The 24,443-nt window shown below is 44.5% G+C and overlaps 1 protein-coding gene across 6 annotated transcripts in view; it reads right to left on the reverse strand.

The window, feature by feature from the left end:
• STIM1 (stromal interaction molecule 1) overlaps positions 1–24,443 on the reverse strand; it is a 198,834-nt gene that overhangs the window by 170,830 nt on the left and 3,561 nt on the right. The window contains exon 2 of one of the 6 annotated variants that reach the window (XM_060159863.1): positions 9,969–10,131. The exons of the other annotated variants lie outside the window; for them this stretch is intronic. The gene's annotated coding sequence lies outside the window, so the exon portion shown is untranslated. The remainder of the gene's footprint in view (positions 1–9,968; positions 10,132–24,443) is intronic. 6 annotated transcript variants of the gene reach the window in all.

Consider the following 24,443-nt stretch of genomic DNA (forward strand, 5'->3'; position numbering starts at 1 on the left):
GACCTAGATGATAATGAAGGAAACCACACTAGAAAACACGTTTAAATACAATATCCCCTTGAGCTTAAAACCTAAGTCAAATCTTAACTGCCAGGCTAGAAAGGTTGACTGAGTCCAAAAGAGAAGCCAAGAGCTTCTGCCAGTGCTGCTGGGTCTAACAGGAGGAAAGTTTTAGACTTTTGAGGTGCCATAAAACATTCTCAGCAATCTCTGTGGCAAACAACTCAAAGCCTGCTGGACACCCAGTCCTATATCAGGATCAGAAGGGTAAGATCACAGAAATCATAAAATTGGGAGAAGTAGGTGGATATCCAGAGATTACCACCTGGATTGGCCCCCGCTTTCAGACTGTAATATACCTATCTATCATTAGCCTCATTTTACAGGGAAGCAACTGAGGTCCAGAGACGGTAAGTGAGATACCCCAAGTCAGATATCTAAGAAGCGGCAAAAAAAAAAAAAAAAAAAAGCACCTAGTCTCAAGGACTGACAATCTTGATGACAAGGTAAGACTCACAAAACTGTTAAAACACATTATCAGGTGGTAAGGGAGATTCCTATGAGGAGCTACAGGTATGAAAAGGAAGAACAAGAAACCAGGTACAGAAGGCCTCAGAGTAGAAGTCCCTGCTCACCACATCCCTCACAAAGTAAAAGGGTCCCTCCTTGCTTTTATGGCTCCTTTAATACCTACTACCCTGTAATATCTGTTTACCTATCTCCCCCTTTCGATGGTAGTTCCTCAAGGTTATACACATTTTATTATCTTTACCTATATTATCAACACCCAGCCTAAGCATATAGCTGCACCTCCTGCTGACTTAGAAAAGACTCAGACTAGACCCACTCACACCCACAATACAAAAAACAAGGCACATGTATCCTATTAGGCATCTGCCAGGGCAAGAGGCCAGACCCTCAAGAAAGAGGCTAAGAGAAAGTTAGTTTGGCCTAGTAATTTAACCTCTTAACTGTTCATCTGTAAGATACTAATAACAATAGTCATCTCAGAAGACTGTATGAAAAAGTAAATGTCCATGAAAGCACTTAACACAGTAGCTGAACATAGCAGTCACTCAATGACTGCTAGCTCCCTTAACACAGTACTCCTGAGGGTACTGTGTTAAGCCTCAGGAGTAAGACGATGATCTTATCTGAGGCTTCTCTGATGGAACCTCAGCATCTAGCACAGCGCCCATCATAGCTGCCTGGATCCAGTAAGCACTCACTAAATAGGGAACTCCCGAGAAGACTACTGGACACGGACCACTGATGGGTCGCTTGCCAGTACAGCAAGACCAATCCATCTGCTCTGCTAACCCTGGAGACATGCAAACACAGAAGAGATCAAGTCCCTGGCCAGCAGCAGGTCTACATGTGTACAGAGCCCCTCCCATAGTAGAGCCTGGCCATTGAGGTGACCAGAAAAATATAAGAAGGATCCAGATGACTTCCTCAAAACCGCCTGAGAGACCATACAGCAATGTTCCAAACTCCCTACATCTCCATTTAGGACCTGAGCTGCAATATTAAACTGAACACCCACCGTCACATTTCCTACACTCCCCACTGAGAAGGAAGGAAAGGCTCCTTCCTTTTAGCGCTGCTTGTTTAGAAAAGCTAATCTCCTGGGAAATGGCTGGGCCCATATCCTGGCAAATAGGATCTGGCAAAAGCTTGAACCCCACAAAAGCATCTCGGTCATTCCACCTTGCTGGGCTCCAGGGCTGAAAATAGCCCCAGATGAAAAACAAGCTGTGTGGACTACTTATCTAGTTTCATTGCAAAGGCAGGCCTTCAGCTGGCTGAAGAGGACAAGCCCCTTACTCCTGAGCTCAGGCAGGGCTGGAAGCCTCACCTGTTTCCGGCCCTATAGCAACTGGCATAGCTCTGGCACTTCTCAGGCTTCATATTTCCAAAACAGCAATGGAACAAGTGCAGAACAGACAAGGGTCTTCTGCAGTCAGCCCAGCACTGCTTGAAGGCATGGCAGGGAAAGAGAGAGCTATTCCCGGACACAGATCCGCTATTCTTTCATAAAATCTAAGGGTAAAAAGAAAGACACCCAAAGCAGCCCACACCCAAAAAAAAGAACCATTCTATAACTCTGCTTCATCTTTTTGGCAATGACCGTAAGAGGCTTCTCTATCAAGGTCCTAACTCAATGCCCATTTAAGGGCAGATTTACCTAATCCCAAATTAGAGTCAATCAGTCTTCAGTCTTACACACCAAGTCCATCCCTGTCTATTACACACCCTGATCCACACCATTAGAGTCAACTGTTTCCAGGTCTGTCTCCCCCAACACCTTAAGCACTTCTAGAGACAGGGCCCAGGTCTCATAATGTCTGTGTCTCCAGTTTTGCCCAGCACAGGGGCATGCTTAGATTAGGAGCACAAAGGCCTGCTTGCTGTAGAGCAAAAGTGAGCAGGTACAGAAACAGGACAGGAAGTGTAAGGACAAGAACGTATCTTGCCTTACTCCCCCTGGAGTCCCCACCCAGTACATGCTGCCCTCTGGCCCTAGGCTCAGGCTCCCTCTCTTATCACCAAGCTCACAGCCATCTCTCCCTCCTTTGGCTCTGCACAATCCTATCTGAAGCATTCCCTAGATGGTTCTTGACATATTAGATGTCTGTTTCATCTCCTGGGTGTGTTTGGGATCTCCTTGAGCACAAGGCCCATGGACCAGCCACAGGGTAATCCACCAATAATTGTTTACAGAGGGAAGAAAAAGAAAATCAACTTCCCTTGAGCTTTCAATTGCTCATCTGTGAAAAGGTGAAAAGAATATCTGCACCAGCATCCCTCACCTGGTTTTACCTGGTTGCTCCCACAGGCTTAGATTATCTCTCTTTCGCCATGTCCTCAGCTGGTTCCCAGGGAATTCTCCATAAAGAATTCAGGCCAAATGGTTCAGCACCTATATTTGGCCTACAATTGTGTGATACTCAAGATGTCATCAGAACAGAGATGACAGCTCATTCTTCACATCCCACATCCCTCACACTACAAGGGGTGACTCATCTATGCCGATCCCAGCCAAAGACAGGAAAAGTTCCCTTGAACCAAAGCAGGACAATGCTGCATCCTCCACCTACCCACTGGTGAGCCCGTGCCTAAGATCATGTTCAGGTTCACGTCTCTAACCGGGAGTGGGCCCCTAAGTCCTCACTTTTGTGGGCTGAAGTCCTGGGGGAAGACTTCCAATCAGAAAAGAAAATAAATTATAACTTTCTACAGCTGTGTTAAAACCAATAGTTTGGGGGGGGGGTTTTAAATATATTTATTTATTTATTTTTGGCCGTGTTGGGTCTTCGTTGCTGTGTGCGGGCTTTCTCTAGTTGCAGTGAGCGGGGGCTACTCTTCGTTGCAGTGCGCGGGCTTCTCATTGTCGTGGCTTCTCTTGTTGCGGAGCACGGGCCCTAGGCACGCAGGTTTCAGTAGTTGTGGCATGTGGGCTCAGTAGTTGTAGCTTGCGGGCTCTAGAGCTCAGGCTCAGTAGTTGTGGTGCAGACACTTAGTTGGTCCACAACATGTGGGATCTTTGCGGACCAGGGATCAAACCCGTGTCCCCTGCGTTGGCAGGCGGATTCTTAACCACTGTGCCACCAGGGAAGCCCAAAACCAATAGTTTTTAGCAGACCCAAATTATCTTTGTTTTTATTTAGATACAATTCACCCATTTAAAGTACACAGTTCAATGGTTTTCAGTATACTCACGAAGTTGTGCAGCCATCACCACAATCTAATTTCAGAACATTTTTATCACCCCCAAAAGAAACCCCATAACCATTAGCAGTCACTCCCCATTATGCCCACCGTCTAGCTCATGATAACGACTAATCTGTTTTCTTTCTCTATAGATTTGCCTATTCTGGGCATTTCATGTAATATGTGGCCCTTCCACCTAGAGTAATGTTTTCAAGGTTCATCCACGTTGTAGCATGTATCTGTACTTCATTCCATTTTATGGCTGAAAAATATTCAATATATGGGTATATCACATTTTGTTTATTTATTCCTCAGTTGATGAACATCTGGGTTGTCTCCACTTTTTAGCTATTACGAATAATGCTACTGTGAACACTCGTGTACAAGTTTTTCTATGAAAGTGTTTTCAATTCTCATGAGTATATACCTATAAGGGGAATTGCTAGGTCACATGGTAACTCTATGTTTAACTTAGAGGTGAAATTACCTTTTAAAACACTTTAACTCACTCCTCTGCCTTCCTCTCTGTCAAGACTTTCCATGGTCAGCCCCACTCTCCAACACACCTAAAGAAGCCCAGCGGCTACCATCTTAGCTAGTGGCTACTATATTGGACAGCACAGATATAGAACATTCCCATCATTACAGAAAGTTCTATTGGACAGTGCTGATCTAGAAGAATAAGATAATTAGAACAATTATAGCTAACATTTAATGGATGTTTACAATGGGTCAGACACTGCACCAAGACCTGTACAGGGATTATCTCTTTTAATCATCATAACAGCCTCATGTAAGTATATTCCCATTTTATAGATGGGAAAATCAAGGCTTTTAGGAGTTAAATAACTTGCCTAAAGTCACACAGCTAGTAAATAGAGCCATGATATAAACCCACAAAATCTGACTCCAAAGTCTGTCTTTTTAACCACTATATTACACACAAATGATTATAATAAGGCAAGATGTGCTAATGGCACAAATGAAGTCCAGAAAAAGAGCTAAGGGACTTCAAAAGAGTAGAAGTCATATCAGGATATCAAAAAAAAAAATGACTTCATTAAAGAAGCATGAAAAAGAACCGCTAATCTAACCTATTCATCCTATACTCTAGGCCCCTTCAAGCACCATCTCCTTCAGAAAGTCTTCTTGGATTACTCCAGTCCACACTATTCTCTTCTTCTATGTTTCACATTTATTTAACCGCTCTCTAACTAGTTAAGAAATTATTTGATTTGTAAGTTCCCCAAAGACAAGAATAGAGAACATGTTTTAGTCTCTTCTACGGCCCAAGTGCAGCAAAAGCAGAACTCAGAGCAAGAGGTTCAATCTAAATGTTTCTGGAGGACTGCTGACTATTATTACTCCCTTTGGTTGGATTCAGACATAGCAGGAAACAAGGCCAAAATGAGAGAGAGCAAGAGACAGAGACAGAGACAGAGAGAGAGAATGCGAGCACCGCACAGGAGAATAGAGAAATCACATTCTTCCTCCTGGAGGCTGAGCTAAATAGGCTCCAAATTCCCCAGGCTATTCCCTTTGACCAATTTACACAGAGCTTCACTTGGAGCATGGGTTTCGCTCTCAGCCCCTGAATCAGGGCTGCATCAGTCACTGTTCTGAATAAGGTGTCACGCAGTTTCTAGTGTAAACCAGTTCCTTGGTCTTCAAGGTGCTGAAAACATCTGGCTGGCTCCCACACTACTCACTCATCCTCTTGACTTCGGAAAGGAAGAGCCAAGCATCATGCTATCACCATTTAAGAAAGCACTTTCGGGGGCTTCCCTGGTGGCGCAGTGGTTGAGAGTCCGCCTGCCGATGCAGGGGACACGGGTTCGTGCTCCGATCCGGGAGGATCCCACATGCCGCTCGCGGCTAGGCCCGTGAGCCATGGCCACTGAGCCTGTGCGTCCGGAGCCTGTGCTCTGCAACGGGAGAGGCCACAACAGTGAGAGACCCTCGTACCGCAAAAAAAAAAAAAAAAAAATGCTTCTCAGTTTAACATAATCCTAGTAGTTCAAGGACAGAACCTCTCTCAGGCAGTAGAAACCCAGAGCACTGACACCACTGAGAAGTACATGAGATTGCTATCCGGGCTACTCCACCATTCCCCAGGTCACCAATCAAGCCTGCTGAAAACCCAAACATAGATGTTCTGCCTTGAAGGTAGGAGGAGAAATGCCAGAGAGAAACACAAATGTGGAAGGCATGGCAAAGAAAACACCAAGCCAGAAATCAGTAGACCTGAGACCTAGTCTCAGTTCTGCCCCTAATTAGTTATACGACCTTGGGAAGTCACCTGCCTTCTTTGCACTTGTGTTTTCCGATATAATATGGAAATAACAATTCCCTCCCATCATATTTCACAGGTTTACTGTGGACATGACAAGCAAAAAGACAGGTCTTGAATAGGAGAATGCTTTGAAAAGTGTGAAGCACAAATTAATGAGGGGCCATTATGATATGACTACCACAAGCTGGCTGGAGAGAAGATTAATGCCCATGAAACAATTAGAAGGTGAAACAGTAGTGAATTAGGTGCCAAGTTATATGGCACAGACTGAGAAGATTATACTCTGGATAGGGGTATTCTCAGGGATTAGTCAGAGAAACTGCATAGAAAAGAACAGACAGGATTGAAGAGGGATGGAGAGCAATAGTGGCAGCAAAAGTATGTAGCCAGGGAAAAGAGTGGTGAAGAAGCAAGAGAGGAACAGAGCTGGATCATACGCTGTGTGTTGGGAGCTCTGAGAGGCCACAATGGGAGGTAGGGTAAGGCCAGACTGTGGAGAGGAGACAGTCAGGCCAAGGAGCTGGGGCAGGATGCAGTCAGCAACAGGGGACAATGGGGGAGAGCAGAGCTGGATTTCACAGCAAACATTTATTGAGGACTAATAATGCGGTAGGCGCTATCTCAGATTATAAGGATACAGAGATGGAATAAAACATGAAACTTGCGCTCGTGACTCTGTGTCTGAATCCTACTCTACCAGCTTCAGTGACGTGTACATCAAAGAACAAGCTTCACAATCACAGAATTCTGGATTCAAGTCCTTGTGCCACCATTGCTAGATGAGTGACCTTCATCAAGTAACCAAAGCTCTCTAATTCCCAGTTTCCTTATTTGCAATGCAGAAGTAATAATCATCTTTCATAGGATGGTGGTGAGTACTAGATATAAAGCACTTAAAAAAAGAAACTTGGTATGTGCCTTCTCGACATACAACAAATGATAACTATTATTATCGTTCACTAGCTTTGTGACCTTGGGAAAGTTGCTTAACTTCTCTGGGCTTCAGTTTCATCATCTGTAAACTTCACAAGGTTGTTGTAAATATTAAAGGAAATAATTGGTCTAAAGCACCTAGCATAACAACAGCTCAGCAAAATTCCTTCTCTTCCCTCTGTCTCCTTTCCTCAAGCCTATATTTGAGATCTCCCTTGTAGCAATGCTCAGCTCCCAAAGGAGGGCACTGAGGACACAGCCAGAGCACCTACTGTCTCTACTTCTAGAAGACACCAGGTCCACTTAACCCCTAAACTAACCCTAACTTACCCAGTGCCTGACTACCCCCATCTAGGAACATGTTCTTTAGCTGCTTCTGGCCAAGTGGCTTCAATTCAACTGTCTGATGGCCAGACAATTCCTCCCTGCTTACTCATCCTCCAAGAAACTAAACCAGAAGAGAAAGCTCTGAAGTCTAAATGTTGATAAAAGAAAGGAGAGTGGTATTATGTCCAGTGTCTTAAGACCACAGGATAGAAAGGAGAGGCACTGAGCACCCTTGCTGAAGGGCAAATATATCCCACTGGTCTTGTGCACATATGACAAGGGCAGGCAAACCTGCTGCCACTTCCAACAGTTCCAGGAATGTCTCAGAAAAAGGCCCTCAGCCTGCTGGAGTCACCCAGGCATGAGGGAAAATTAGGTTTTCACTAGCAAAGGTCAACTCATAAATACCTGATTAACTCATGCAAACATGCTCTGCTCCATGTGCTGTGAGAATTTACAACTGATCCGGAGCAGAAGTCAAGCTGAGGACACCTTTCAAAGCTATAACTAACAATAACTGGTGTAAGGGGAGGCAGTGATGGCTGGCTATGAAAGCCTAATCCAAATCAGGTGAGTCCAGACTCTCCAGGGGAAGCTGCTCTTTCTGGGAACAACCTCTGCACAAACCTGCAGGGCAAACATTATCTTGCCTTGAAAGACAAGAGCCAGACCCTCCCACCAAGACCCCGGGAAACACAGAGGCAAAGCATATATATTCCAACACTCCTGCTCAATCCCAGGGACTTCTGTTTGTGAGGAAATAATACCAATAATTCTAATCTCAACACATTAGAAAGACGTGGTCAGATCAAACCTGTGAAGCCATTGGCTAGGCTCCCCAAGCAGATCTGCTTTGTCCTCGGTGCTTCCATCCCACTTTGCAAACCAGGAAGGGAAAACAAAAGGAACCATCTTTCATTGAGCACTTACTAGGACTTGTACAAAAGTTTTAAAACCTTTACTTTAAAAAAAAATCCCCCCAATTACCCTCTGTAATAGCTAATCCTAGTCCCATTTTATAAATGAGGTAACTGAGCATCAGAGAGATTAAGCAGCTTGCTCAGGAAAGGGGCTGGTGAAGGGCAGAGCCCAAATATGAACCCAGTCTGTCTGATTCCAAAACTTAGCCTTTCTTTCCACAAATATTTATCAAGAGCCTACCATGTGCCAAGTACTGCTCTTGGGTGAAAACACAGCAGTGTAAAAGACAGACAAAAACTCCTGTCTTTATGGAGCTTTCATTCCTAAACCAAGAACCCTCCATACTTAGCATACCATACATTTAATAGGTAGACATCTGTATTTCTTTCTCCTCCGCCCGACAGGACTCAACAGATACAGAATGAAGGGACGAATGTGGCTCTTTCCCTCACCTCACAGGAATTCCTCTCAGCTGCTGCCCAAACAGCATTCAACGGTTTACTCATCAACTTAGAATTCTTCTTCCCACCTATGTCATAGGTTTAAGCCACATCTTTTTCTTGTTGCTGTTTTGGCTGTGCCAGGCAGCACTCAGGATCTTAGTTCCCGGACCACCAGGGATCAAACCCATAGCCCTTGCATTGGGAGTGCAGGGTCTTAACCACTGGACCACCAGGGAAGTCTCTAAGGCATATCTTAAACAAAAAGCCTCCTGCAGTGCTAGCAAATTGGCTCCAGTCACCCACTGAGTATGACAACAATACTATTTCAGAGTTTACAAAACACTTTACATAGTCTTATTTAATCCTCATAAAATTAAACAGGGTAGGTATTGCTTTCATTTAACATGGAAACAGACACCCAGAAAGGTAGTTACTAGTTACTTCTGTCCTTAGACACAAATGAGTAGTTGGAACTACACAGTTCTAGTCCCAGAATGCATTCTTCTCCCCTTCGCCTAAGGACATCTCCTAATCTATTGCTAATACTGCAGAAGGCAAAACCGGTGTCATGTCACTATCTAGATCATTCTGCTGATTATGCTATTCCAGATTTCCCATTGTATCCAAACAGAACAAACAAACAAAAAACACTGTGTTTCAGCCTACCTATTTTGGAATTTATTTTGATTGTCATTAATATTTTATTATTTTTCCTGTTAAAGGTCTTTTAACTGTATTTTGTTATGTTCTAATTTGCCATTTATTCCCAAAGGAACAAACTTTTGATGTTAAACACTAAACATATATGCTATATGCATAGAAAAAGGCATGAAAATACTTTTATAATTTTTTTCAAGTCAGTGAGAAAGATAATTCAACTTTTAAAAATGCCTTCACAGGCTTGCCTTCTTCAGGAAAGCCTTTATCCTGTGAAGTGAGGCACACCAGTAGGCAGAGGCTGCAGAAAACATAAGACCCAAATGCAGGGTTAATAACTTAGCATGCTCTTTGCAAAACTAACCCAAGTACCCACAGTCAGCAGGAATATTCCAGCAACCAAGGCCAGGCCGAGGGCTTTGTCATAGTACTTTACTCCAGGTGGCACTGACCTGACTCTTAATCAAAGGGAGACTACGAGAAAGAAACTGTAAAGCCAGATGCCAAGGAAAATGACCTGAGGGAAAAGATGCCTGCTCCTTGGGAACCCAAAAGGCATGCTGCCTAGAAGGCCCTACTGCCTCGAGAACAACAAAGCTCACTCCCGCAAACCAAGAAGACCCAGGCCTGGCTTCGTGCAGGGAACTAGCCAAGACTATGCCCAAAACCTCTCTCCTTACCAGTCTGTCATGATGCCTGAAGTTTCAACACTACAGCTTCCTTTGGGTCTTCGGAGAACACATCCTGAGGGCCACAGCTTGCAGGAGTGGGAGCAGCCAAATGAGGGAGGTAGATCCATGCCTCATTGGATATCAGCCAGAATAGAGGGAAGGGCAGAGTGCTCTGGAAAGGCAGGTCAAGAAAATAATTCTGGCTGTAGGAACTGGAGGCAGGAAATTTGCTCAGCTTAGAAAGATATGAGGATAGGAAAGTGTTTGTGCTGCCTTAGGAAGGTAACCAGAGGCTTTGGGAGAGACCTGGATTTGAATTCTGGTTCAGTTGCTTACAGGCTGTAATGACTATCAGGCAAATTATTTTCCTTTTATGAGTATTTTCTCATCTATAAATTGGGCATTATGAAAAGATGTGGCCATATCTCAAAAGACAGCTGTGTGAAACACTAGCCCTGACCTGGCACATGGCAGGACTTAATAAATATCCCTTTTTCTGGAACAGGAACACACATCAGGGAAGGATACCCCAGGGCAATGGAAATTACTTGCCAGCTGACAGAGCAAAGCCACTTGCGAGCTAATAGAACAGACAATCGACCTGAAAGGGCACCTTGGGAGTCTGGAGAGTACCAAATCCAGGCATATGTGGATGCAGGGCTCAGCCTACATCTCTCTCCACCATGAAATGTGTAGCCGCCCATTCAGGACAGAAATTATTACATCATCATGCATTTAGTTAGATGAGGAAATGGAAACCCACTCCTCAGTTCCCCAGGAAAGACCGCCCCATGCCAACTTCTGGTACTCCAGGAGTCTGAAGCAGTACCTAGTACAAGGAAAGTATTGAGTCCAGCTGCCAACATTTTAATTAGTCCAACCTGAAAAGTCTATAACCACAGGAGATTACAAGGAGCCCCCAGGGAAAGCCTCTGCCCTTCACTCAGTTCAGCCAATTAGATCTGTTCAAGTGCCCTAATTTTTATCACTGAATTCCTGGGGGAATCAGGCTTCTCCAAGCTCTGACTTCTGGCTGAGAGTACAGGTACATGCTCAGCTCAGGAAGAGAAGTTGGGTGTGGGCTACAAGAAAGGCAGCATCAAGTATGCCCTGAGGCCCTGACACCCTTCCTGCATCAGTAAACTAAGAATTGCCCTCTTGCCAGCCTCCATCCCCCACCCCAGTGTCCTACTGTGACCTATTCCCCCAGTGGATATACCCTAACCTAATCCGCACTAGCAAAGGCTAGTTTTTTTGGGGGGGGTGGTTTTTTGTCTTTTTAACATCTTTATTGGAGTATAATTGCTTTACAATGGTGTGTTAGTTTCTGCTTTATAACAAAGTGAATCAGTTATACATACACATATGTTCCCATATCTCTTCCCTCTTGCGACTCCCTCCCTCCCACCCTCCCCATCCCACCCCTCTAAGTGGTCACAAAGCACCAAGCTGATCTCCCTGTGCTATGCGGCTGCTTCCCACTAGCTATCTATTTTACAATTGGTAGTGTATATATGTCTATGCCACTCTCTCACTTTGTAACAGCTTACCCTTCTCCCCCTCCCCATATCCTCAAGTCCATGCTCTAGTAGGTCTGTGTCTTTATTCCCATCTTACCCCTAGGTTCTTATCTAGAAACAATAAATGCTGGAGAGGGTGTGGAGAAAAGGGAACACTCTTGCACTGTTGGTGGGAATGTAAATTGATACAGCCACTGTGGAGAATAGTATGGAGGTTCCTTAAAAACTTACATATAGAACTACCATATGACCCAGCAATACCACTAGTGGGCATATACCCTGAGAAAACCATAATTCAAAAAGAGTCATGTACCAAAATGTTCACTGCAGCTCTATTTACAATAGCCAGGACAAGGAAGCAACATAAGTGTCCATCAACAGATGAAAGGATAAAGAAGATGTGGCACATATATACAATGGAATATTACTCAGCCATAAAAAGAAATGAAATTGAGTTATTTGTAGTGAGGTGGATGGACCTAGAGTCTGTCATACAGAGTGAAGTAAGTCAGAAAGAGAAAGACAAATACCGTATGCTAACACATATATATGGAATCTAACAAAGGCTAGTTTTGATTCTCAATTCAAGAGTATCCTCAACCCAGTAATGCTTGTATTTTAAAGGAGATTCTCCAGAATGAAAATGACTTTAAGGCTCACAAGAATCAAGCTGCGTGGTACACCGGGAGCAAATGTGAAAATTGAGGCGCAGAACGGTAAAGAGTCTCGTTCAAGTTAATGACAAGATATTACACTCAAAAGCTAACAAACATCACTTTTTCTAAGGCTCAGCCCTCTGCCTTACAACTGTACCAGGTGTGGCCACACTTTTCCAGTTGTCATTAAGAGTTAAAAAGGAAGGTTATAAGGAAAAGTGAGAACCTAGGAGACATAAAGTAGTAAAAAGAGGGGAAGATCCAGGGAACTGTATAGATGATCAGACAATTCAGAAAAGGAGAACTAATAATAAATTACTCACATCTGTACAACACTAAATACTTGTCACATTATCTCATAAAATCTGCATTCATCAACCTTGTGAGATAGGTTCAAAATACCTGGCATGGGGAAACTGAGGCCCAGAAACGTCAATAGTATCACAACCACAGCTAATTCCTAGTCTACTGTTCTTTTTTATTAAACTAGATTTTTCATAAAGAAAGTTATGAAGACTCAAGAGAACTAGAGCCTCTTGACTCTAGCTAGAAAGAGGGAAGAAAAAGAAAAAAGGGTTCAAGGGAAAAAGTGGAAAAAAACACGCTTTAAGACAGAAGCTACAGGGACTTCCCTGGTGGTGCAGTGGGTAAGACTCTGTGCTCCCAGTGCAGGGGGCCCAGGTCTGATCCCTGGTCAGGAAACTAAATCCCACATGCATGCCACAACTAAGGGGCCCGCCTGCCACAATTAAGACCCAATGCAACTAACTAAATAAATAAATAAATAAAAAAGAATCAGGCCCTCTTTAAAAAAAAAAAAAGGCTACAAAACAGTAAACAGCTATCTCATTAATCAGAAAATCTTCTTGCAATCCCCCTTCCACCCTCTCAGAGGTTATGTGACAAGACATCAGACAAGATGGCCAGTTTCAGGCCTGCTCCCATGACAATGAGCTGACACAACCACAGACCTGCTACCTGACAATACCTGAGCAGCCTCCTCCCCCTCTCAAGATGACGCAGGAACATGTGTGCTAAACCAAACAGATGGCTACAAGAGGACTCCAGGTACCAGTTTTGATCAGCAGCTGCACCCTGGCACCTCTGTCCCCAGCCAGGGCTTACTCTAGTCCAGCAGGAGTTTCCCCTCAAAGCAGAGCCTAAATTCAGCCAGCACTGTGCCCTCCCACCTTGAGCCAGCTGAAGGTTGGTAGAAGACCCTGGGGAAAAGGGATAGTAATAATCTTCTCTCAGGCCAAGAACTCCTGACAGGGTATGATGGCTTAGTGTTCCTTCTGCAACTCCATTTCACACTAGAAAATTAGAGATGTGTGACTGTGGAAAACTCAGCATGTTCCCATACCTGAAAGCCCCAACTGCAGGTGAGTGAGTAGCCTAGGAAGCCTAAAGTGAAAGAAGACCTTCCCTGAGAAACTGTGAGTTTGTCAGCTCTCACTCAGCCAAAATAATCACTGTATATATGGCTCCAACCCATGCCAAAATCCTGGAATAACACCCTCACATAGCACTTGAAGGTTTCACAAAGTGCCTTATCTTCCATTGCCTCCATGAGGTTAATATTCCTTTTATTGCAAATTTGGAAACTAAGGCTCAGAGAAAAAAAGCAACCTGTTCAAGATGTCACAAATGGGGCTTCCCTGGTGGCGCAGTGGTTAAGAATCCACCTGCCAATGCAGGGGACACAGGTTCGAGCCCTGGTCCGGGAAGATCCCACATGCCGCGGAACAACGAAGCCCGTGTGCTACAACTACTGAGCCCATGAGCCACAACTACTGAGCCCACGAGCCACAACTACTGAGCCCGCGAGCCACAACTACTGAAGCCCGCACGCCTAGAGCCCGTGCTCCACAACAAGGGAAGCCACCACAATGAGAAGCCCGCACACCGCAACGAAGAGTAGACCCTGCTCACCGCAACTAGAGAAAACCCATGCACACACAGCAACAAAGACCCAAGGCAGCCAAAAATAAATAAAATAAGTAAATTTATATATTAAAAAAAATGAAAAAAACAAAGATGTCACAAATGGAAAATGGCAAAGCCTGGAGTTGAACCCAGGTATTCCTATCTGCAAGAGTCTCTGATTTTCCTGCAGTGAAGGCCCAGCTTTGTAAGGAAGCTTAATAGCTAAAAACAAGAGACCTGTATTCTCAGACTTGGAATCCACCAAGCAGTTCTTGTATGACCTTTGGCAAATCCCTTCACATCTTTGGGCATCAGAAAATTCATCTGTAAAATGAAGTGATGTAAAACAAGCGTAGAGAGAAGACAATTCTTTGGTTCCTAGAGTACTGTGAAGTGTAGCCCTTGCCTAGCACGTCAAAAAAAGTCAACTACCCCCCTAGTCATCACAGCCTAGCACTGGCCCCCTCCTTCAGACTGCCATATATTTTCTGTTACTGGCACCACCAGGCACCTCATTACCCACAGGCAAAACATGGCTACATCTTTGCCTCTTTCCTTCCCTCCCTACACTTAAACACTGAGTCCTACTGATTCTGCCTCCATAGTACACACCTCTCTGCTCATGAACAATTGCAAAGTCTCCTATCTAGACTCCCTGCCTCCAACCTCATCCCACCAATGCATTGTGCATGTTCTGTGAGATTAATCTGCCTAAAGCAAAACTCAGGTCAAGTCTCTCCCCTGCTCAAAACCTGCAAGGACTACTTACTGCCTACACAGCAAAGTCTGAACTCTTTAGCCAAACACTGAGGCCCTCCATTATCTTTCCTCAATTAATCTTTTTTTGCCTTATTTTATCATACTCTCCTTCATAGATGCCACTCTCTAGCCAACCTGGACTAACCAATGTCCCCTAAAGACTCTTCACTTTGTCTCACTCCATGCCTTTATTCATGACATTTCCTTTGGCTGGAATGCTTCCCAGCCAGAGGAAACCTTGTATTTCTGCCTGAAGTACCTGAAGACCTACTAAGCTGCTACCTCCTCCATAAAGCTTCCCTGATCTCTCCAGGCAGAGGTGATCCCATTTTGCAATAGGATCACAGGTATTATTCATAGGGCACTGAAACTAGATTGCCTTGCACGATAAACTGTAAAATGGGAAACCCGTTGTGAGGATTAAACAAGATTACGTATGTGAAAGTATCTAACCCAGTCCTGGTATAGAATATGTGCTCAATAAATAGGAGCTCTTATTATGATAAGGAAAAATGTTCGTACACATCTTAACTTCCCTATTATATTCAATCCTTCTACCGGGCAAGGTATAACATACATGTTAAATGTTAGCTGAAGAGGTAAACAGTACATAGATACAGACCCTATCCCAAAGCTTATATCCACAAGAGCTCAACCATAATGCTGTTTTTGGAGGATACAAACTGAACACACAGCACTCTGTAGCTATACACTTCACCAGTGTGATACTCCCATTCAGAATTTATTAAGTGGATACACTTTCTCATTCCCTCCCCCATCCCCTACAAATTCCAATCCCAGTTTATTCCAGGCCACTTAGGCAATAGAACAAACTAATGCCACTAACAGTCTGATAAATTGTACACTTTTCAATCCAAACACACATCTCTACTTAAATTCATATAGCTGTTTCCTTCCTTTCCACAGTTATTAAACAAGAATAGAAACAACATTGGCCTTTGGGTCAGATAAACCTAAATTCAAATCCTGGCTTAGTCACCTTGGGAAAATTACTTAAATTCTCAGAGTTACAGTTTCCCCATCTATAAAATGAGAAAAATATCCACCTTTAAGTGTTGTTATACAACTGTAAAGCACATAGCCCAGGGCCTAGACGATAACAGGTGCTCAATAAATAGCAGTTATCATCATCATTCTTTTTTTTTTAATATGTATTTATTTTGGGCTGTGTTGGGTCTTTGTTTCTGTGAGAGGGCTTTCTCTAGTTGTGGCAAGCGGGGGCCACTCCTCATTGCGGTGCATGGGTCTCTCACTGTCGCAACCTCTGTTGTTGCGGAGCACAGGCTCCAGACGCGCAGGCTCAGTAGTTGTGGCTCATGGGCCTAGTTGCTCCATGGCATGTGGGATCTTCCCAGACCAGGGCTCGAACCCGTGTCCCCTGCATTAGCAGGCAGATTCTCAACCACTGCGCCACCAGGGAAGCCCCTCATCATCATTCTTATCATTGAAGTTATTTGAGTTGTCTCAATTACATACTTATCTCTTTAGCAATACACAATATGAGTTTCAGTGAACTTTGCCCTTGTCGGCAAACGTTTCTTGAAATAAGACCTCCACAAGTCTGAGTACCCAGGTACACACACACACAGAAGCTGCTTTCTAACCGGTGTATGTGTTACACCTGAAAGGCACCCAGCTCCCCTGGTCCCTACATTCCAGATGCTGGCTCTAGGAACTTGGAAAACACAAACACATTTGCTTTAATGTACACACTGTAGTGATGAGAGCTCCAAGAGCTTCCTACAAGCCCTGAGATGACCCAGAGAGCCAATCAGGAGCAGAGCTACTGAATCTCACTGGAGAAAATCAGAGGCACATGAGACTTGGAAGCCTGCCTGCCTGCCTGCCTGCCTGCCTGCCAGTGAGATTTCTGGTCATTACTTAGGCCAACATTCAACACAAGGCAGCCAGGAGCTCTGTAAAATGGCTAACAGGAAAAGGGACAGGTTTGGCCCAGCGGGGCCATGCTGACAGCACAGCTGACTCTTTTATGCCTCTGCCTCCTTTACCAAGTTCCCCTAGAGGCCCCTCCCCAATGCCTTGAAGGAAAGCTGGTGTGATGTCTGCTCAGGCTGGAGTTCTCTGAGGCCCAGGGAGTTCGCAGAATCGGAGATAACCTTTAAAACACCAGTGATCTTCACTGGGCTATCCTACCTCCCTGCTGCAAAGCCCAGCATGAACGAAGGCTCCCTTCTCCATCCCACAAGCCAGGCTAAGGAAAGTAGTTCTGTTCCTTCAGCTGCCTCACATTTGCCCTGTGGTAAACCCAGGGGGTCCATGGAGCCAAAGCCAAGCAGCAGCAGGAGCCAAGGAAGCCCCGCCCACAAGCCTCATCTCAGGCCTCCAGGAGCACAGCCCTGCTCCACTCCTACTACAGCCACCTGCTCAGGACAGCCAGTGCGACGGCAAACAGAAAAGGCCAGCCAGAGTCAAGGGCCGAACCATCCCCCAGTGCGACTGGTAACTGTCGCTGAGCGCAGCTTCAGGAGGTACTCAGTAAACAGGGATGAAGTACCAGGCAGCAGAAAAATAGTGAGTGCCCACAGAACACCTCAGAAATCCCCCACGTGAACTCTACCCCTAATCTCAGGGCACTCTTGTCCAAGCTCGTCACTTGGCACTCTCCCTCCATGACTACTCAATCCAAAGATCAACTCGTTGTTATTCATCCATTTATTCAGCAAATATCTATTGGGCACATACCCTGTGACCCGTACTGTGATAGATACTAAGGACGGGTGCTATGGTCAGAAAAGATAGACATGGCTCTTGCCTTCAAGAGAGAGGAAAATATGCAAAAAAAAAAAAGGCTTTAAAAGCTATTTCATACAAGTTTTAATCCCATTTTCAAGTAAGGAAACTGTAGTTTGGATCATACTGTCAGTAAGGACTCAAGTCAGTGCCCAGTGCTCTTGATTCCCACATCAGGCTATCTCTTGCTTTAAGAGGCATAAGTAGGGTGTGAAGGGCACAGAGAGTATTGTAGATAGCAAGTGCTACCGGAGTTTGGAAATGAGAGGGAGTTTGTGGCTAGCATTAGTGTCAGGGATCACTTCACAGAGGACTCAGAGGTTAGGTAGGAAGGAAGGAGGAGAGGGGAGGACATTCTGGGAGGCAGTAAAATGGCATTCATAAGTAAAGGCAAAAGAGAAGCAGTATAAGGTGTGCTCTGCAGACCAGGACAAAGAAAAAAGCCTGGCTGGGCCAAAATGTAGAGAGGGGAACCGAGGAAGATGAAGTGGGCAAAGTGGTCTGGGGCCGGGACCCTGGGTCAGGAAGGAAACTACCACCCATAGAGGGATTTTAGGGCTTACACCGTCTCTATTCCAAGCTCCCCAGCAGAAAACAAAAGTACAGTGCTGTTGGCTCATTTCAGGTTTTTCCTTGCAGGTCTCTCACTGAAATAAATCTGCTCCACTCTGATCAACATGACAGGGCCATAGCCATCCCTACTCAAGTCTCGCCTGCCTTAGCAAGTTGTGCCAACACAGGCAAGGCTTTGTCAAATTCTCAGTGCCCAGAAAGCTCCCCCTTGGCACTTTCTAGGTGGCCACAAGTAACCCCACAGGGCTTTAGATACATTTACCCTGCCTGTGGAGGCCCCAAATCTATACATAAAGCAACCAGCTGAGCCAAACAATGGTGAGATATGCAGTACGACACTCTGACCCACCTCCTTCGGGAAATCTGCTCTGTACATCAAAACAAACAGATCTCTCCTTGCTTGAATTGAGATTGCCAGGGGAGTACAGAATGCAGATATTAGTCACCATACGCCACAGATATCACTGGGCTTCTTTTTCTGCGCATCATATAAAAGCTCCCTGGCTGGGCAGGGAAGATCCTCAGAAGCAGCACTGACTTTGCATACCCCCCCAGTTCTGCCCAGCACAATTTCTGTGAACACAATACAATATTGTGAACTGCTTTCTGGTTTTCCTCTGTATGGGTCTCAGACCCCCTAACAACCCAAACTGGCTGTGTTAGGGTAAAGAAGCTCCACAACAGAGTGGGAACAGCATGTGAATAATAATCAGACAAAATTAGATTCTGGCCCCAATTGAGACCTTGGGCAAATTTGTTCCTGTCATATGTAGATTGAGGAGTTTAGTTGAGATGGTACTTAAAAGTCCTTCCAACTTTGACACACTAGGATGTGATAGCACCCAACATCAACAGCCCTAAAGGTCAGAGTAAGTTTTTCAGCTGTCAATGTGTAAGTCCCAGTTCAATGCCACTTATAAGTCTAGCTCTCAGAAGGCAAGTTGGGGCAGTAAAGCCTCCAAGGTCAGTGGCTGTACAATGTGCTCCAGAACTAAAGGTACGAAACAAGGAGTTGGGAGGCACGACTAGAACCTAGGATAAAAATCTAGTTTAGAATTGGGTTTAAAACAGGGGAGGAATACAGGTGGAAGGGCCATGTCAACTCTACATGTCAAAGCAATGCGGTCATGCATGAATCAAAAGGACATAATACCAAAGACACCACAAGACTCTAGGAGGCAAGCAAAGGAAGTCAGAGGAAAACTAAGAGGACTCAGCACCCATTGTTCCCAAGATCACGGCCCTAGAATGATGTCACAGGCATCCTCTATGATGGCCCCCAGTGATCCCTACCCTCCTGGTATTCATGCCATTGTATAATCTCTTCACCTTGACTTGTTTCTAACAAATAGAATATGGCAGAAGTTGTGGCACATCAATTGCAAGATTAGGCAATAAAAAGATTGCAGCTCTCATCTTGGGCACTTCCTCTTGGATCACTTGTCCTGGGGGAAGCCAACTGTCAGGTCATGAGGCAGCCCAGTGCAGAGGCCCATGTGGCAAAGGGCCAAGGCCTACCAACAACCACATAAATGAGCTTGAAAGTAAATACTCTCCCCGCAGTTGACCCTTCAGTCCCAGCCCAACAGCTTGACTACAACCTTATGAGAGACCTTGAGCCAGAGGCACCCAGCTAAGCAGCACCCAGATTCCTAACCCACAGAAACTGAAAATAATAAATGTTTACTATTTTAAGCCTCTGCATTTAAGGATAATTTGTTATGTACCAATACAGGTAGGGACTAGGCCCATCTGGTCAGCCGTTTCAAGTCTGCAGGTGGGGCTAGGGAAGTGGTTACACCCAGCAAAAGGAAGGGGATATAGGCCGGAAATAAGGTGAAATACTAGCACCCAGACTTTATCAACAGCTTCCCTATGGCCTAGAGTAAGCTTTGAGTAAAATCCTAATTTGGCCACACCCAGGGTTCATATAAGTCTGGTGGGTACACCTGAAGTAAAACAATGGCACTACAGCAGGTTCAGAGAAGCAACTTCCATTAGAGAGGCGCCACCGTAAGAAGACACTCAGATTCTGACTGAGGCTTTTCCAGGCCCATAAAAGCAGAGGTTGTGAGGACCGCACTATCCCTAATTGTGTAGTACTTTAGAGTTTATAAAGCCCTTTCACCACATAAGTTATCTCATTTGATCCTCACTACAAATCTATTCATTAAGGTTATGCTCTTTCTACAAATGAAAAAACTAAGGCTGAGAGAGGTAAAGTGACTTACCCTCTACAAGGTCCACAGACAGTAAGAAAAAAAGCTGGAACTCTGAAGCTCCCCTAAGTCCAGATATTTATGTCTGCTGGCTGTGGCCAACTGAGACCCTTTTGCCAACCAAAGCCAATCATCTCATCTGAGCTTCTACCCAGCCCCACCCACTCATTTCCCAACTCTCTCCTCCCCGCTATACATAGGTCTTTTGTGGAACTAGACAGTTTCCCAGCTATTACCAACCGCATTCTCATGCTAAGGCCTGCAACAATAAGAGTCTGGTTTCTTTACAATCCTAGACAAACTTCTTCCAAGCAAAATGAGGCCTTTGGACTCAAACTGATCTGGATGACTTTTTTAACAAAAGCAAAAAACAAGAAATTCTATTTTTTGTTTGTTTGTTTATTTTGCCTCACCACATGGCTTGCAGGATCTTAGTTCCCCGACCAGGGATCGAACCTGGACCCCAGCAGTGAAAGCACAAGAGTCCTAATCACTGGACCACCAGGGAATTCCCAAAAAATGAGAAATTCTAAAACAATGAACTTTCTAAATAAGTGAAGCTTATTTCTTTGACTTTACCTAACCCTTTCGAAGTAAAACTTCTTCAACTTCCAACCTAGTAAACTACAGTTGAAAAAGAACCAGACAATAAATCCCCTTCAATTCAGTTTTACAAACTCTACAGTATGTAAAGTATACCATGTGCCAAGGCTTGTGCTAGGAGCTTCCTGTCCTAACCCTTGAGGAGTTTTTATCAAGGAAGGCCGGCACATACACAGGTAACTCCAACAGGGTAGCATGATTGGTAAGATTATAGACACCATCATCCTCCAGAGCAGCACTTTGTGATAGGTGACAAGACTACTCAAACACCTTTGTTAGCACAGCTATGGCCAGACCATTGAGGCTAAGGCTCTGCATGCCAGATTGGTGAGGGACACACTGACAGGTACTGTGTTTTGATAAAAACAACAAGGGCTTGATACACAGATCCCCAGAGTTATGGTTCTGATCCTGCCACTTTTTAGTTATGTGACAAAGAACACAAATTTCTCAGCTACGAATTCTTCATCTTTAAAATGGGCATAATGGGAATTCCCTGGTGGTCCAGTGGTTAGGACTCCATGCTTCCACTGCACGGCGCAGGGGTTCAATCCCTGCTTGGGGAAGTAAGATCCTGCATGTCACGTGGCATGGTCAAAAAAAATGGGCATAATAATAAAAACAGGTATACCTACTTCCAAAGTTGAGGATAAGATAAAATAATACAGGCTTCCCTGGTGGTGCAGTGGTTGAGTCCGCCTGCCGATGCAGGGGACACGGGTTTGTGCCCTGGTCCGGGAAGATCCCACATGCTACGGAGCGGCTGGGCCCGTGAGCCATGGCTGCTGAGCCTGCGCATCCGGAGCCTGTGCTCCGCAACGGGAGAGGCCACAACAGTGAGAGGCCCACGTACCGCAAAAAAAATTAAAAATTTAAAAAATAAATAAATAAAATAAAATAAAATAATACATTGAAAAGGGATAAACAGATCTGGACTTGGATGAAAATACAAAGTGCCCTGGGTGAGCAACACCATGAAGGGTTGCTGAAAAGCCCAGAATGTCTACCAAGATATATGAGAAGGTATGAAAGGAAGAGAGAAAATATGATCCATTCAAACAGGCCCTGATTTCAGCTTTTCCAACAAACTTTAACAGAAATTTTAGGCTGGGCACAATAAAAACAGAGATAAATAAAATACAACCCCTCCTCCTTTCTTCCACAAAGAGCTTACACTTGTAAGTGAGCAAATATATGTACAGTGTGCTATGTGTTAAATTAGAAATTTATACAAAGTATCCAGGGGGTAATAAAGAAAGCTCTGTATTGTTATTACTTGATTTCTTACACTGTGTTATGGGCACAGGCGTATTCAATGTATTATTCTTTATACTTGTTGTATAACTTAATAGTTCATAATTTTTTTTTGATCAGCAGTAACAAAAAAAGAAAGCTCTGTTGGAGACCCAGTTTGGTATCTTTCTCTCTCCCAAAAACTTTGACAGCCAGAACTGCTGGGTTTCCTGGAGAATCATTTCTCACAGAAAGCAGTATACCACAGCATGCCCATGAAGTCACTCAGCACTGTATCTCAAAGCCACTCAGCAGGAAATGAGGGGGCCCCTGGGGCTCAAACTCAAGTCCTGTGAAGACCTAGGAAACCCTCCCATCAGGACCTCATCCCTTCCTTGTCAGAGAACAGGAGTTCTTAGCATGATGGCTCCACATTCCTAAGGAGCCCATGAGAAGAATTGGGGGGGGGTGAATTTGGATGGGAAAGAAATTACATCTTTATTTTCAACATTCTCTTACTGAAAGTTAGCATTTCCTTCAATCATACATAATAACCAACCATAATATTATTAGCACTACCTATGATTTTGTCACCAACAGAAAGTACAGACATTTTCATGTCACATTACATTGGTATAGATATCTCCAAATATTATTCATAATCATCATTACTTCAAAATTACAGTAGTTATGAGACCTGCCACAGACCACACGTGACTGCAGTCTTCCTGTCTACCAGCCCTCATGCGAGGTAGTTGGCCAACTGTGAAGCAACTCTGCCCAGTTATTGTTCAGCCGCCAGTGAGACCCCATGTGCTCACACTGGTGATCCAGACCTCTACAATGCCCCCTTCCCTCCAACAATCCCCAAGTCAGACCACTCCCCACCCCGTTCTCTTATGCCTCCGCACAACCCCTCCTTCCAGGAAGCCCTCCCCAGCCACCTTAGCCTAGCTCAGCCCACGCAGAGCTCTTGTAATCCTTAGCCTACACTGTCTACCCTGCTTGGTTTTGTGCTTCATTAAGCCTGTGCATTATGTTGTATTTAATAGTCTCTAAATATATATCCCCACCCCCACCCCCAAACTAGACTTCTTTGGTAGCCCTAAATTCCTTCCATAGTACAAAGCAAGCAGTAAGCACTCATTACAGACTTGTGGATTGAATAACTGACTACGCCAGGGTCCCTGACTCAAATGTCTTAGTCTAGTTCTACTAATAACCCATTGTGGAATTTCTATGTGACGCCTCTCTGGACATCAGTTTCCTCATATGTAAAAATAAATAAGTTGAACTAACTGATGTTTCCACCTCTTAACTTTTGAATTAGGCAACCACTTTTTATCTCCCCAAGATCTGAGAAAAATTATGGAGGAAACTGAGAAGCCTCCCCCAGCTCTCCCAGGCAGGGTTAGTCACTTGCTCCTCTGGGCTTCCCACAGCCTTTTGTATGTATATATCATACCTCTACTACAGCGCTTATCACAAAGTTCTGGAAGAGTGTATAACCTAGTGGCTGAGGTGGAGGTGGGGAGAAGAGTCAGACTGCCTGGGTTCAAATTCTGGCTCTATTCCCTACTATCTGTATAACCTTGGGTAATTTACTTGACCTCTCTATGATTTCAGTTCCTCACTTATAAAACAGGGATAATACCAAGCACACAGGATGGCTGTAAGAATTAAAAAGAATAAAATGTTTGGAATAGTGCCTGCCACACAGTAGGCACTAAAAAATGTCAGTTGCTATTATTGTTGATGTTACTGATGTTATTAATGTCTTGCTAGGCACTGGGTTCCTACTTCAGCTGGATCTCTGTCCTCTTCCCGTTCTCCATCACAGTACTCTGTTTATGTTTTCTTCCACAAAAATTACAAGACACTATATTTATTTATGTATTTATTTTCTATCTCCCCACTAGACTGTAAACTCCATGAGGGCAGAGAACATGTCTGTTTTGTTCATCCTTTAATTCCCAACACCAAACACAGTGCCTGGCCCAGAGCAGGCACTCAAATATATGCTGAATACACAGCACGTGAGCTGACACTGTTCAATGTTTGCTGAATAAATTAACCTGGTTAAGGATGATTGTCAAAGCTGAGGTGTGGGTGCAGACGATGTCCTAGCTGCCCCAGGATTAGTGTGACCCTCTGCCCATCCCCCAATATTAGCCTCAGCCAAGCTGCACCCACCTGCCCTTGGCTCCAATCCAGTTCCGGGAA

This window comes from Lagenorhynchus albirostris, chromosome 9 (assembly GCF_949774975.1).
Source record: "Lagenorhynchus albirostris chromosome 9, mLagAlb1.1, whole genome shotgun sequence".
NCBI classification, from domain to species: Eukaryota; Metazoa; Chordata; class Mammalia; order Artiodactyla; family Delphinidae; genus Lagenorhynchus; species Lagenorhynchus albirostris.